This window comes from Hemitrygon akajei, chromosome 15 (genome assembly GCF_048418815.1).
Source record: "Hemitrygon akajei chromosome 15, sHemAka1.3, whole genome shotgun sequence".
Classification (NCBI taxonomy): Eukaryota; Metazoa; Chordata; class Chondrichthyes; order Myliobatiformes; family Dasyatidae; genus Hemitrygon; species Hemitrygon akajei.
This window is the reverse complement of record NC_133138.1, coordinates 18465242-18479275: the sequence shown is the minus strand read 5'-3', so window position 1 is coordinate 18479275 and position 14034 is coordinate 18465242. Positions and strand designations below refer to the sequence as shown.

At 41.2% G+C, this 14034-nt stretch overlaps 1 protein-coding gene across 5 annotated transcripts in view; it reads left to right on the top strand.

The window, feature by feature from the left end:
• The first annotated feature begins 519 nt into the window (after positions 1-519).
• Positions 520-14034, top strand: part of aff4 (AF4/FMR2 family, member 4) — a 117848-nt gene continuing 104333 nt past the window's right edge. For 4 of the 5 annotated variants that reach the window (XM_073067267.1, XM_073067271.1, XM_073067270.1 and 1 more), the window contains exon 1: positions 521-835. The gene's annotated coding sequence lies outside the window, so the exon portion shown is untranslated. Of the gene's footprint in view, positions 836-14034 lie in introns of all 5 variants that reach the window. The other variant, XM_073067268.1, reaches the window with a different exon arrangement.

The following is a 14034-nucleotide window of genomic DNA, read 5'->3' as shown; positions in this document are numbered from 1 at the left end:
TTACTAAACTTACAGAATGTCTTTGTTGCACTTGGTACCTAAATGCAAATTTTAAAGTATTTAATTTTTATCGACTTGCCGAAGGGTGTCGGCCCGAAACGTCAATTGTACTTTTTTTCCCCATATATGCTGCCAGGCCTGGAGTTCCTCCAGCATTTTGTGTGTGTTGCTCGGATTTCCAGCCTCTGCAGAGTTTCTCTGGTTTGTGATTTTTATTGTATTTTTTTTTGTAAATATTGCTGTCCAGATTTATAAGCATGCTGTCAGGGGCTTATCCTGAAGAGTTTTGGGGCAGTGAAGTATTTTTTCAAAATATTGCGTATGCAAGTCCTTTACAATTACGCACGTCCCAACCACAGCTTCTGCAGCGCTCTCTGGCTCCAGATCCGGAACAGCGATGCGCCGTCACGTGGTCGTCTCGGCACAGTGCGTCCCGTGATGCTCAGGGCCCCCGCTAGCCCCACCCCCTGCGGGTGGCGTGCGCTCGTTACGTGACCCGCTCTCCCTTGGTTACCAGCTGTTCCCGTACGGGAGGGAGGGGGGGCTGCTTCCTAAAATGGCGTTGGTCTGATTTCCGTCGTAGCCGCCCCCCCCGCTCCCCAATGTCGACTTCCACTCAGAGATTTACCTACCGTATGTTTTAGCACCGCGATTGATTCCATGGGCGTCCACGGTCGGCGACGGGGGGAGGCGGTCGTCCATTTGTGGCGGTAGAGGCGCTGGTTTGAGAGGGATTGTCTTCCTCCTCCCTCCCCTCCCCTCTCCGGTGGGGTTGTGATCCTCTTGCAGTTGCGTGGATGTGCAAGATGGCTCGGGGCCGCGGACAGCACTGAAGGTAACTGAATCACGCTGAGTGTCTGGACTTCTCCCCACTCCACCCTGTCTTGTCAGACTCCTCCGGCCCGGCGAGCCGGAGCTGAGTAATTATTTGATGAGGCCCGGTTGTACTGTGCCCCGGCCCTTTTTTTTATTCTTGCAATGGTGGTTCCAGCTGATTCCTACTCACCTCCACCGCCTTCAAAACAACCCAGATCACCGCAGGATTAGTATGGGGCGGTGGATTTTGATGTTTTTAAATTTAATCAGTGGGGGTCTATTCTGATCAGGTTATTTTAAGGGGGATTTCCAACTTTTCCCAGCATTTACTTTCCGGTGGAGTGTGGGTGAATTAGGTGGCGAATGAAATTTCTTTTCGTCCCTGAAAACACTTCTAGTAAATTCGACGTCACTCGGCCGAACCCTTTTGTTCAAGCCGGTGTCGAAGTAGTGACTATGCGCTTAACAGTACTTGGCATCCCAACCAATAACTATTAGAAGAGCCGTAAAGAACTACAAATCCGTCAATAAAGATGTCCGTCAAGCGTCAGGATTGTTGGCAGCAATAGGATTAACCGTGTTTTTTTCTCCTCTCTCAAAGAGACGTACGTACGTTTTGGGCCTTTTTTCCCTCTAAGTTCTCGGCATGCCAGTTATTTTTTTGAACATATATATATTTGATGTTCCCTTTTTAATAATAAACGCTAATGCATTAACGACGAATTGGATAAACCGATCGATTTCGAATACGTAGTGTTTCCAGACAAACTGACTTTGGGGTCCATTTTCTTAAAGCTAATGTTGGATACTACAGATTATCTATCTATTTATCTTATGTTAGCAGATTAGTAGTGTGATCAGCATCTACAGTTGACAACTGCCATTAGTTCTGTTTGCTTTTTAATTGGATTTGAAATATAAAATCAAACTTTGTAATGGAGCACTTTTAGACAGTAATATTCAAGTTGTTTGAAACAAAATGTCCTTTTTAGTATATCTGATATTTTTAAGAAAGTGTTGAAGTGTCTTTGAATTACCAAAATTTTAATGGAACACTTGGTAACTATCAGTCTTGACATTACTTGACATTTCTGTATGTACAGTATTCAGTGAAGTTAGCTTTATGTTGTCACAGTTACAAGGTAATGATGCACATAAAAGTGGAATATAGGGTAGAGAGATTGGATTTTTGGAGCAGTCTTTTTTAAAAAGCCAAGTTAGTTTTGCAACATTTCTTGCCTCACTTCCTTAAAGCTAATGAAATAGGTTTGGAAATACTTTGACAATCTCTGAGTAAAGACTTTATTTCTGTATTAAAACAGCTATAATCTTGATTATGAAGTTTAATACTTTATTTTTAGAACAAGAGTAGAAATTACCATGCTATTGTAGATCAGATACCCTTTTGGCTTATTAACTGAGGCTTAACATTTCGTAGGTGGGATATAGTATTTAGCTTTTTGATCTTTTACATGGCTACAATTTTGAATTATTCTGAAGCTGAATCAGGTTATGAAATAGTTCCTATTATTTGTATGAGGCTGTATAGTAATTAGCTAAAGTTAACTGCATAAATGACACTTCATAACTTGTCATCTGATATTGAGTTAATTCATGCAATTTAAATATTTTGGTTTTTTTAATATATTAATGTTTATTGCAATAGTGGAGTGGAGGGTACTATTTCTCACATTTTGTATAGGGCCTGATACTTCTGGACTTCTACAGATGAATTTTGATACTAAAACAAAAAAAAGTACATATAATTTATTATAGGGAAAGCCCATAGAGACTTGAAGATTTTAATGTCCCTTTATGATAATCCATTATAAAGCTATTGATTGGCCAGAGGACATGTTATCATGGAGCTTCAGGTGCCGCAGACAGAGATGGATGTCTTGCAAGGATCTTGAATGTCTTTGTTAAACCTTTACTGATTGCATTGAATAACAACTTGATTTATTATGAGAGTTAATCAGAATTATAGCAGTACTCTACCTTTGGGTCTGTAGATGTTCTGTTCCTCCCCAAATGCATAGCTCACATTCCCCGTAGACTTCTTTATCATTTACCTAATTTTGATCACAAAATCATTTTTAGAAATGACCCCTATGGATCTCCACTGGATACAAGTTTGGAGTTGAGAAAACTGTTAACTGTTGCCCATTGTTTCTTGCTGATAGGGCATTGTTGGATCTAGTTTGCCACTTCCCCATAGATTATTAACCAATTGGCATGTGGATCTAAACCAATAGTCTTCAGAATAAAGTATCACCACTGAGTAGTAGTTGATGGAAATAATCTTTGTTTCAAATATGTTATTTGATTAAAACATTTCATCTGTTAACTTATCTAGGACATGGTTTTATAATCCCAAAAAAGTCCATCTGTGGTGCTTTTTTTTTCTCTTCCCTTCACCACCCCCTCTCTGCCCATATCAATTTATTTAATCATCATAAAAAAAACCTTGTCACTCCCTTAATTTTTACCCAAGGGAACACCAGCTTAGTTTATGCAACTTATCTATGTAACTCAGCTGCAATGTAAGTCAAGCATGCAAATTTCTGTGTCCAAATTGGAAATGAATTACAATGTTCAATGCCCAGGGCTGCAAGTATGTGCCAAGGTGGCAATGCATTGTGCCATGCAAATGTTAGAGATTGCTCTTTGTTCTTGTAGCTTATTGGTATGTTTCTTCTTGAAGAGTATCAAGAGTTGACTTTTTGCAAGTTCAATTTGAGCTCCCCAAAGAGCATTGCAAACTTTATAATTAGTTTGAAAATGTTAAATTTCCTCTGAAATTTTAATGGTTAATTGCTAGTGTCATAATGAGGATGAAATCTAAACTGTAAACAAGGCTTGTCGAAATTGTTTTTTTATTATCATATTGAAACAGGCCTTGGCTCACAGTGTCTGTGGTGACCATGATACTAATTTAAATCAATTTTATCTGCCTACACGTGGTCCATTTCCTACAATTACCTGTCATGTGTTTGTCTAAATGCCTTTTTAATGTTGCTATCATATGTGCTACAACCAATTTCCCAGGTATCCACAACTCGGCGGAGAATAAAACCTGGCACATAAATCTTTAAACTTCATTTCACCCCAACCTCTTTGAATTTATCCCCTGTAGTATTTGATGTTTCCACTCTGGAGAAAGATTTAATGTCTAGCCTGTCTATGCTTCTCATTTTACATATTCCTATCTGATCACTTCCCAGCCTCTGATACTTCAGAAAAAAAATACAGTCCAAGTTTATCCAATGTCCTGAAGCTTATACTCTCTAATCTAGGCACCTCTTCCACACCCTTGCCAAATTCTACACATCCTTCCTGTAATGCATTGGCTAGAATGGCACACAATTTTAGCCGCAGTCTGCCACATAACTTCCCAAATGTTATACTCAACCCTGACTGTTGAAAGCAAACGTGCCTTAAGCAACGCACACAAATTGCTGAAGGAGCTCAACAAATTAGGCATCATCTGTGGAGGTGAATAAACGGCTGACATTTTGGGCCAAGTTCTTTCATCAGGACGGAAAAAAAAGGGCAGAACCCAGAATAACAAGGTGTGGGGAGGTTAAGGAGTGCAGGAAACAAGGTGACAGATGAGACCTGGTGGAAAGGTAGGTGCGTGGGGAGGGGGAATGGATTGAGAAGCAAAGATCCAGAGACCCAAACAACTGCACTTGATCCAATTTGATATAATGCATAGAGTGTTTACAAAGTTGCCTCCTGTACAGTGGAAAAATCAAACACAGATTGGGTGATCATTTTGAGCTTCTGTTAACCTATTACTTTAATTCATATCTCACTCCCACTCTTACCTACCTTTGCTGTTATGTTCAATGCAAGCTCATGAAAAAGTGGCTACCCATTTCAGTTCAACTTCCCATTCCCACTCTGACACCTCATGATGAGGCCAAACTCAGCTTGAAAGTGCTGGCTTCTGCCCCCTTTTCCAAGTGCTGTTGAGAGTCTCTGACTTGCTGAATTCCCTGAGCATTTTGTGAGTGCTGCTCAAGATTTCCAGAATCTGTGATTATGCCTTACACCTTATTTACCAATTTGTTCATGTTACTACTTTCAGAGAGCTATGGATTTGCACATCAAGATCCTCTTGTATCAGTGCTCTTATAGGACCTTATCATTTACCTACGTGCCTTTCTCTTGTATTTGGCCACTCAAAGTGTAATTCCTCATGTGTGCATATTAAATTCCATCTGCCATTTCTCTACCTACATTTCCATTTGGTCTATATCCTATCAACCGTGTTCATTATCCAAAATTGCCAATTTTGGTGTTGTTTATAAACTTGCATTCTCATCCAAATCATTTATAGGCATCACAAATAGCTGCATTGATCTTGCCAAATATTATTGGGTGCAGACCTCAGAAAAACAGACCTCCACCAACCCCTTACCCTGCCCCTTACCTTCTATGGTGAACCAGTTTTGAATCCATTATTCCAAGTCTCCATATTTAACAAGTGATGCCTGATGAATTTAAGCCATGTTGAGGATTGCTAAAAAATAACATTAATGTGCTTATTTGGTTCACTTTACTTTATCTTGGTGAAAATAGGCTGAAGAACAGCTTGCCTGTTGCCATTACTGTTTTTAGTGCCGCTGATTTTAAATTAGCCGTGTAATCAGAGGCGAACCTGATGTAGGAAAGTTTTGATAAACATACCTGGTTATTAGTGTTTACCTTTTTAAAAAATGAACACACTATAGCTAGAACATTGTCGTGTGGGGGTAAGAATCAGCAGGTTGTTATTAACTACCAGACTTCAAGTTGTCTACTCTTATAATTCACAAATAAGGTTTGGATGGTGGATTGTCCCTGTAAGTTTTGGGTTATTCCTGGGGGATAACTGTATTTCTGAAGGGAAATAGGTACATCTTAATATTAAAGTGATGGCTTTTATGCTCAGTTTGTGCACTGTATATATATTGCAGAAAGTAATATTTTGAGTATTATATTCAACTGTGTTCCCACAAACCACAGGACTAGCCTCTATTTTGTGACTCAACAAGCAGCTTTCAGCTTGGACTTCATATTCATCTTCGTTTTACTGCACTGTTGCTGTGGATATCTTCATTTGACTCTGCTACTTCTTTCCAAACTCCATCTTTCTCATCTTCAGAAGCTTACTAAGATTTCAATCAGAATTGGGGCTTATTATCACTGACGTCATGAAATTTGTTGTTTTGTGGTAGCAGTACAGTGCAATACATTAACAATTGCGATAAGTTGCAATAAAAAATGGAATAGTAAGATAGTGTTCATGAGTTCATGGACCGTTTAGAAATATAATGGAGGAGAAGATCTTTCTAAGATGTTGCGTGTATACCTTCATACCTTCAGGCTCCTAAACCTCCTCCCTATTGAGAAAAGGGCATTTCCCAGATCCTTAATGATGGATGCTGCCTTTTTGACACACTAACTTTGAAGACGTTCTCAATGGTGATGAGGCTTGTGCCCGTGATGAAGCTGGCTGAGTCTACAACTCTCTGCAGTCTCTTTCAATCCTGTGCATTGGAGCCTCCATACCATGTAACATGCAGTTAGTCAATGCTTTCCATGGTTCATCTATATAGTAATTTGCAAACCTTTGGTGACATACCAATCTCCTCAAACTTCTAATGAAGTATAACCACTGGTGTGATTGCATTAATGTTAGGTCCAGGATAGATCCTCTGAGATATTGACACCCAGGAACTTGAAGCTGCTTACCTTTTCCACTGCTGACTCCTCAATCAGGACTGGTGTGTGTTCTCCCAACTTCCCCTTTCTGAAGTCTACATTCAATTCCTAGATCTTGCTGATGTCAAGTGAAAGGTGGTTGTGACACCAGTTGTGATCTGTCTCACTCTTGTACACCACCTTGTTGCCTTCTGAGATTCTGCCAGCCAGTAGTAGTGGCATTGGTGGATTTGTAAATGGTGTTTGAGCTGTGCCTAGCCACAGTCGTAGTGTAAAGAGAGAAGAGTAATAGGCAAAGCACCCATCCTTGAGGTGTGCCTGTGTTGACTGATAGTGAGGAGATGTTATTATCGATCCACAGTGGACTCCTATTGAGGAAGTCAAGGATCCAGTTGCAGAAAGAGGTACAGAGGCCCAGGTTTTGAAGCTTGCTGATTAGTACTGAGGGGGATGATGGTGTTACTGTAATCAATAAACAGCAGTCTAATATTGGTATTGTTGTTGGTCAGGTGTATTAATTTGTGCTCGACATGTATTTAAGAGTTTGAGAAATGAAAGCACTAATAGATTTAATGGCCCTTTGACTTCTGTGAAAGATACAGCTGATTATGTTGCCTGTACATTTTATCAACAAATCTCATGACCTGGTTGCATCAGAAAATCTATTTGTCTCACTATTGAATGTACTCAAGAACTTGGGATCCAGAATGAAGTGTAGAATTCTATGTAATTATTGTGATCTGTGCAAGGGAGTTTTGTCTTTGACAACTTTTATTCTGGACTATGCACTTGGTTCTAGGTAGTGAAAAGTTGCCTCATGGTAGACTTTTATTAGTGCCTCAAAGAAACTTGAATGTCTCTGAGATAATTTCACATTCTTCCAAACTCCAGTCTTCTGCATACTGTTTGTTGGGCATGTATCAATGCAGAAATCAAACTAGTGAGACTACAGTGCAAGGACTCTAAGGCAGTTGTTGTGGCTGAAGAGATTGTGGAGCCATTAGTATTGAACGTTCAAGAACATTAAGATTGTGGAATGGTTCCAGAAGGCTGGAAAATTGCAGATGTCATTCCACTCTTCAAGAAAGGAGAGAGGCAGAAGATTATAGGCCAGTTAGTCTGACCTCAGTGGTTGGGATGATGTTGAAGTCGATTGTTAAGAACAATACACAAAATGCTGGAGGAATTCAGCAGGCCAGGCAGCATCTATGGAAAAAAGTACAGTTGACATTTTGGCCGAAACCCTTTGGCAGGACTGGGGGAAAAAAGTTGAGTAGATTTGAAAGGTGAGGGGAGAGTGAAACGCCAGACAATAGGTGAAACATGGAGGGGAAGGGTTGAAGCAGAGCTAGGAAGTTGATTGGTGAAAGAGACAGACAGCCATGGAAGAAAGAAGAAAGGCAGGGGGTTGGGGGAGGCAATGGGCAGGCAAGGAGATAACATGAGAGAGGGACAAGGGGATAGGAAATAGTGAAGGTGGGGGTTGGAGGAATTACTGGAAGTGTGAGAAATCAGTGTTCATGCCATCAGGTTGGAGGCTACCCAAACAGAATATAAGATGTTCCTCCAACCTGAGTGTGGCCTTATCCTGACAGTGGAGGAGGCCATGGATAGACACTTTGGAATGGGAAGTGGAATTAAAATGGGTGGCCACTGGGAGATCCTGCTTGTTCAGGCGGATGGAGTGTAGATACCTGGTATAGTGGTCTCCCAATCTACACCGAGTCTCACCAAGACCACACCAGGAGCACTGAACACAGTATATGGCCCCAACAAACCACAGGTGAAGTGTCACCTCACCTGGAAGGATTGTTTGGGGCCCTGAATGGCATTGAGGGAGGTGTATGGGCAGGTGAAGCACTTGTTCCATTAGCAAGGATTAGTGCGAGGAGGGAGCTCAGTGGGGATGGATGTAAGGACAAGGGAGTCCTGTAGGGGGCAATCCCTACGGAAAGCAGTGGGGGGGCGGGGTGATGTGCTTGGTGGTGGGATCCCTTTGGAGGTGGCAGAAGTTTCAGAGAATTATGTGCTGGATGCGGAGACTGGTGGGGTGGTAGGTGAGAACAAGAGGAATCCTATCCCTGGTAGCATGGTTGGGAGAATGTGGTAAGAACAGAAGAGTATGGTTGAGGCAGCATTGATGGTGGAGGAAGGGAAGCCCCTTTCTTTGGAAAAAAGGAGGAATTCTCCTTCATTCTAGAATGAAAAGCCTTGTCCTGAGAACAGATACGGCAGAGACGGAGGAATTAAGAGAAGGGGATGACGTTTTAACAAGTAGCAGGGTGGGGTGAGGTATAGTCCAGGTAGCTGTGAGAGTCCATTGGTTTATAATAGCCATCAGTGGACAAGCTGTTTCTGGAGGTGGACAGTGAGATCGAGGAAGGGAAGTGTCGGAAGTGGACCAGGTGAGTTTGAGGGCCAGGTGGAGGTTTGAGGCAAATTGGATGAAATTGTTGAGTTCAGCATGGATGCAGGAAGCAGTGAGAATGTGAAGAGGGTAAGGGGTATGTGTAGAAGGGGTGGGCGAGGGGTAAGAGTAGCAAAAGATGTAGACACGACCAGGGAGAGGATACGTCATTGGGGAAGTGTAAGAGGACAGGGAAGAGGTAGCTAAAATAAGATGCCAAACAGCATGTGGCAACCACAAAGAAGAGGAACCTTGCAACCACAAGACAATGTGTTGTGTCTCTGGTGTTTTTCCTCAACTGAGCAGGTTAATAATTTCAGGTTGACAGCACCAATGCAGTTACGGATGTAGCATAGGAAAAGTGTGGGACGATCACCAGTGTAGACTTGCAACATAGACTGTTTCATGTAGCCAACAAAGACCCAGGTATAGCTGGGACCCATGCGAATGCCCATGGCTACCCCTTTTTGTTTGAAGGAAGTGGAAGGACCCAAAGAAGAAATTATTTAGAGTGAAGGCAACTTCCGCTAGGCAAAGGAGAGTGGTGGTGGAGAATGTGGTTTCAGTGTTCTTGGAGGCACATGATAAAATAGTCCATAGTCAGCATGGTTTCCTCAAGGGAAAATCTTGCCTGACAGATCTGTTGGAATTATTTGAAGAAATAACAAGCAGGACAGACAAAAAAAAGTTGGTTGATGGGTAATTGGAATTTCAGAGGGCCTTTGACAAGGTGCCACCCACGTGGCTGCTTAACAAACTAAAAGGCTATGGTATTACAGGGAAGATTCTAGCATGGATAAAGCAGTGGGTGACTGGCAGGAGGCAAAGAGTGGGAATAAAGGGGGCCTTTTCTAGTTGGCTGCTGAAACTCGAGAGGGTCCTGAGGAGGTTCATGAAAATGAGTCCAGGTTTGAACGGCTTGTCATATAAAAAGTATTTGATGTCTGTGGGTCTGTATTCATTGGATTTCAACGAATGAGGGGTGACCTTATTGAAACCTATCAAAAGGTGAAAGCCCTTAAAAATAGATATTGAGTGGATGTTTTCCACGGTGGGAGAGTCACAGGCAGCCTGCGGTGGACACAGCCTCAGATAGGGGGAGTCCTTTTCAAACAGATCAGAAGGAATTTCTTTAGCCAGAGAGTGGTGAATCATGAAATTCATTGCCACAGGCAGCTGTGGAGGCCAAGTCTGTATGTATATTTATGGCACAGTTTGATACACTCTTGATTGGTCAGGGCATGTAGGGATATGGAGAGAAGACATGAGATTGGGGCTGAGAGGAAAAATGGATCAGCCATGATAAAATGGCAGAGGAGACTTAATGGGCCAAATGGACTAATTCTACTCTTATGTCTTGTGGAAACCGTCTTTACTTCCCCTGCCTTAAAGGAAACAGGATCTTAATAGGACATAATCTTCAGACAAAAGTTTTGTTGAAGAAGATTATCTACTCTGGGAATATGAGGTATTCTAATTGACTCCTTATTGCCCTTCATGAAACAATATGAAGAGTATTATAGTGAGCTAAAGTACAGTACCCACGGGCAAAATTTAAAGGTTCAGCATATCAATCATTCAGTGTGCATTTGATCTTTGCAGTGTAGAAGTGTGTTCTTTTAAGCAGTTGATCATGGGGTGTGTGAAATAATTTTGCTTCTGTGAACTGAGTTCATCCATAAATCTCAGATCTTTATGCATATATTTCAGAAGGAAAGACCTTTGACATTTACTGGTGTATACACGCCACTCACCCGTTTCAAAGCATTTCACATATAATGTGAATGACAGCTTTTGTGATGGAAATGAAACAAACCACTGCTCATATTAGTGATCTGCTCTAATTTCTTCTTTTGAAGTGTTTAGTATAAAGCTATCTTCATAAACTGCATTTAAGATTGAGAGGAGCAAGTACAGAATCATTTTTAGAATGATTTCAATGACAACTTTATTTTGATGTTTATAGACTAATCTGGAGATCTGTCTTGCTCTAATTTCAGTTTTATTGGGCACTACATTTGAACAAAGTACTGAATCCAGGGTTTATCAAGTTCATAAGGCTCAAAATTGTTTTCTATTTTAAAAGAACACAAATTGCTGCCACCTACAGTATTTAAAAAAAGAGCTCCACATGTGTTTGGTTAGAACATTATTAAATGTGTCATCTTTTTCCTTCTCAGTAGTAGCTGAGAAGGAGGGCAGGCTGGTTGATGAATGCCAATGATGTAGACAATGCAGGTTGAGTTGATGCCTAATCGTTTCCAGTTATGAACTGAGTAAAGGGAAAAATGGAACATTTCCGCTAACTTAACACAAATGAACATAACTGGAATCCAAAATACAGACACTCGAGTCTACTTTGTATTTCATGAAATCTATCTAACTGTCTTAAATATATTTAATGAGGTAGCTTGTACTGCTTCCATGGGATAAGTTCCTTGGAGTGAACATCACCAATAGCCTGTACATGCCATGGCTAAGATAACTCACCAGTACCTCTGCTTCCTCAGCTGGGGCATGATCTTAGGAAGAAGTGGGGTGTAAATTACCTCTGACTACAGGTGACCACACAGCTAAGACAGCAAAGATAATTTAGCTGTTGCTCCTGGTGTGGTTATTTCCCTGCAAATATGTGGGGAAAATCTTGCATGCCATCCATACAAATCATTTCATTGCATTGAAATAGTATAAGGGAAAACAATACAAGAGTGCTGAATAAATTTAGTTACTGAGAGAGTGTCGTGCTAGATCACAAGGTAGTTTGGGAGGTCGAGTCAATCTTATCGCTTAGAGAACTGTTCAATAGTCTTATAACAGTGGAGTAGAAGGTTTCCTTGAGCCTGGTGGAACATTCGAGTTTTTATATTTTCTGCCTGATAGGAGAAGAGACTGTCTCAGGTGGGTGGGGTCTTCAATTATGCTGGCTGCTTTACTAAGGCAGTGAGAAATGCAGGGTGCATGAATGGGAGGCTGGTTTCTCTGCTGTGCTGAGCTATGTCCACAACTGCAGTTTATTGAGGTCACGGGCAGAGCAGTTGCTGTACTAAGACGTGATCTATCTCAATAGGATGCTCTCTGATACATCTGTAAGAATTGGTTGGTGAGGGCAACAGCAGAATGTTTGGCCCCTTGAATCTGCACCCATGATCAAGAATTCATTAATGCTTATTCTGCACAAATCCCATTCTCAAGTTCAAATCTATTATCATTCAACCCTACGCATATTGCCAAAAGAGACAAAATTCCTCCAGGTCAAGGTGTACAACAGTACGTACAAGTCTCACACACGAAACAAAGTAATATTACTACAAATCAATTAACAAATAACATGCATATATGATACACATTACATAAGAAATAGAAGCAGGAGTAGGCCATTCGAGCCTGCTCTGCCATTCAACAAGATAATGGCTGATCTGTCCATAAACTCAGCTCCATCTACCTGCCTTTTCCCCATAACCCTTAATTCCCGTACTATGTAAAAACCTATCTAACTGTATCTTAAATATATTTGGTGAAGAACCTCAACAGTTTCTCCTCATCTCCATCCTAAATCTTCTCCCCTGAATCTTGAGGCAATGTCCTCTAGTTCTAGTCTCACCTATGAACGGAAACAACTTTCCTACTTCTATCTCATCTATCCCTTTCAAAGTTTTGTATGTTTCTATAAGATCCCCTCTCATTCTTCTGAATTTCAGAGAGTATAGTCCAGGCGACTCAATCTTTCCTCATAGGTTAACCCCTGCCAGTATATCCTTCCTCAAGTATGGAGACCAGAACTGCATACAGTACTCCAGGTGCGGCCTCACCAGTACCCTGTTTATTTGCAGGATGAGCTTACTGCTCTTGAATTCAAACCCTCTAGCAATGAAGGCCAACATTCCATTTGCCTTCTTAATAACCTGTTGTACCTGCAAGCCAACTTTTTGTAATTCATGATCAAGCACTCCCAAGTCCCTCTGCACAACAGAATGTTGCAATCTTTCACTATTTAAATAATAATCTGCTCTTTTATTATTTCTTTCAAAGTGGATGATCTCGCATTTACCAACGTTGTATTCCATCTGCCAGACCTTGGCCTGCTCACTTAACCTATCTATATCCATCTACAGACTCTCCACATGCTCTGTAAAATTTGCTTTTCCACTCAGTTTAGTGTCTTCAGCAAATTTTGCCACGCTACACTCAGTCCCCTCTTCCAAATCATCAATGTAAATGGTGAACAGCTGCGGGCCCAGCACTGACCCTTGCAGCACCCCACTCACCACTGACTGCCAACTGGAGAAATACCTGTTTATACCAACTCTCTGCCTTTTATTGGTTTACCAATACACTTCCTCCGATTCCATGCATCCATATCTTATTTATAAGTCTCTTGTGCGGCACCTTATCAAACGCCTTCTGGAAATCCAAGTATGTGACATCCACCTATTCCCCTCTATCCACTGCACTCATTATAACCTCAAAGAACTCCAGTAAGTTTGTCAAACAAGACCTGCCCTTCCTGAATCCATGTGGCATCTGTCTAATAGAACCACTTCTTTCTAAATGTTTTGCTATTTCTTCCTTAATGACAGCTTCAAACATTTTCTCGACTATATGTTAAGCTAACTGGCCTATAGTTGCCCGTCTTTTACCTACGTCCTTTTTTAAAAAGTGGCGTGACATTTGCTGTGTTCCAATCCGCTGAAACCTACCCAGAGTCTAGAGTTTTGGTAAATGATTACCAGTGCGTCTACTATAACCTCCGCCTATTCCCTCATGACCCTGGGATGCATCCCATCAGGACCAGGGGACTTATCTACCTTTAGGCCCTCTAGTTTGCTCATCACTATCTCTTTAGTGACAGTGATTTTATTGAGGTCCTCACCCCTCATTTCGTCCATAACATAATTCTTTGGCATATTAGCATATTCAGTGCTTCAGCCATTTCCTTATCACCCAATATCAATTTCACCTTCTTACCTTCCAAGAGACCTACATTGACTTTAGCCACCCTCTTCCGTTTTATATATTTATAAAAACTTTTGCTATCTGTTTTTATATTTTGTGCTAATTTACTTTCATACTCTATCTTCCCTTTCCTTATTTCTTATTTA